Genomic DNA, 2,461 nt, shown 5'->3' on the forward strand with positions numbered 1-2,461 from the left:
AACCACTCAGTTAAACTTTGCCTTCTTGCAATTCTTAGCAGTTAGCTCTTGCTCCCGAGTGTTTCTTTAGCAACTGGGATGTTCCTCCACGTTCTTTACCTCCATAGACTGGTGGCGTAATCGTAAGCATGCTGGTCTCGCGTTCGCTTAGTTGTGGGTTCGAATCTCGCACTCCTCTCTGATTCCTAGCAGTGACTGTTACTTGTCCCAACAGTCCCCAAGGCGCATAGGGCAAAGGTGAGGGCTTCGGCCGCAGGTAATTTGCGTCTTCTGGCGTATGGTCTTCAACATCGACTACTAAGATTAAAAAAGCAGCATTATTCTTGAGCCAAGGTCTTTAAGAGGAGGGCCAGAGGAACATCACAGCCTTCACAGATATTTGTAGTGGAGAAAGGGCTGCGTATTGAATTTCACATCAAGAAACACTAGTGAGGCTTTACACATACCTATATACATACATATACATATATGGAAAATATATTGAACTTTTTTTGTTTTATCCTTTGATTTTGACCACTCGTTTTTAGCGATGAAATATAATGCCTCCTGAAATCTGGCACCGATGCAAGATTGATACATTTTCATGTTGGAAATCATTGTAGAGTTATTGGTAAACTGAAGCACATCTAAAGTTTCATGTTTCATACGAGGAAAACATTTGAGCTTTCATGGACGGAAGCTCACGCCGACGGGAAGTTGGAACAGACTCAGAGTTACTGTTTTCCAAAAGTGTTGCCATATTTGTATAAACAAGACGTGCAAGGCCCTTAAGCTGATACAGCTTCGAAAGATGGGGAAAAAAGCTATCTTCAAGAAGATTTTGTATATATATATATATATATATATATATATATATATATATATATATATATATATATATATATATATATATATATGTGTGTGTGTGTGTGTGTGTATAATACATATGATATATATATAAATATATATATAATATATGTATATATAATATATATATATATATATATGTGTGTGTGTGTGTGTGTGTGTATGTATATATATGTGCGTGTGTATATATACATATATACTGTGTGAATATTGGTCGTTTTTCTAAGAGGGAAGCTATAACAAACTGTATGTATAGTTTAAAAAAAATAGTATTCTCCTAAAGCCTTCCATAATACTTTCTAAATCTGATACGTATGACAGCACGTCAAAGCTTGGAGCAAATAGTTGTTGATATTCGCTGTCATGTATTGAAGTACTGCACGGCCAAAACAAATCCTCACACAATTGACAATATGAATGTGAGCTTTATAAAACACAGTACGCACCCGTTGATATTTTTCATTTATATGAAACTCCAATATTGATCGTATGTAGGTACGTATTGTCACCAGGAGTTCACAAGCGCTTCTTAAAATATGGACAGCATAACGCGCAACAAAGGATATTATATATTGACGATATTGACTCAGCCAGTTAAAAGGCAACTTGTCATGTAAATAAAACTGTGGGACTCTGCTGTGGATACACTATGTCCTGCTGCATTGCCTAGGGGGGGCAGGAATGACCCTTCGTCCACAAGGAGCTAAGAGAGAATGGAAAATATGTGTGATGGACGAAAGTGGAATGGGTGTGTGGTTTGGCTGACCCCCTCCCATATACGAGGAAAAAAATGTTTTTGTTTATGAATAGATATATAGGTGTATTGGTATATAGAAAATCCTTTCCTGAGCAATCCATAGTCTTAAGCCTGACGATCGCTCCTTCCATCTCTTGTTCGGCCATGCGGACAGATCGTAAGCACCTGCCTTTCCAAGGGCAACAGTGCACAAGGTCACATCCATTGCGCAATGCTTAAACGATTTTCAGTTTATCGCACTAGTGCGTAACTGCGCAAGTTCTTGCGCACCTACCCAACACTACTTGAATCTCTGCCAAAGTAATCCATCTTCAATACGAGATAATCAGCATTTCAGAGTATAAGCTCTAAAACAAGCCCCTCACGCCATTTCCTATGTTCCATTCTTCTTATGCATATACAGTATATACTGTATATATATATATATATATATATATATATATATATATATATATATATATATATGTATATACATATATATATTTGTGTGTGTGTGTGTGTGTGTGTGTGTGTGTGTGTGTGTGTGTGTGTGTGTGTGTGTGTGTGTGTGTGTGTGTGTGTGTGTCTGTGTGTCTGTCTGTGTGTGTGTGTGTGTGTCTGTGTGTCTGTGTGTGTGTGTGTGTGTGTGTGTGTGTGTGTGTGTGTGTGTGTGTGTGTGTGTGTGTGTGTGTGTGTGTGTGTGTGTGTGTGTTCCTGTGCGTGTGTGTTTAAAACTGATCAGAAATATTGTTGATTTTTCTAAACAGTTCTCCACAAAAACTGATATTTCTTCTGGCCGGCAAACCTAGAAACCGATTAACACCTCACAATAACCCGTCATCAGTAACGTTTAATAGTTTCAATAGAAAGACGTCAGTC

The sequence above is a fragment of the Oratosquilla oratoria genome, chromosome 6 (genome assembly GCF_046742065.1).
Source record: "Oratosquilla oratoria isolate Oo_2021 chromosome 6, ASM4674206v1, whole genome shotgun sequence".
In the NCBI taxonomy this organism is placed as follows: domain Eukaryota; kingdom Metazoa; phylum Arthropoda; class Malacostraca; order Stomatopoda; family Squillidae; genus Oratosquilla; species Oratosquilla oratoria.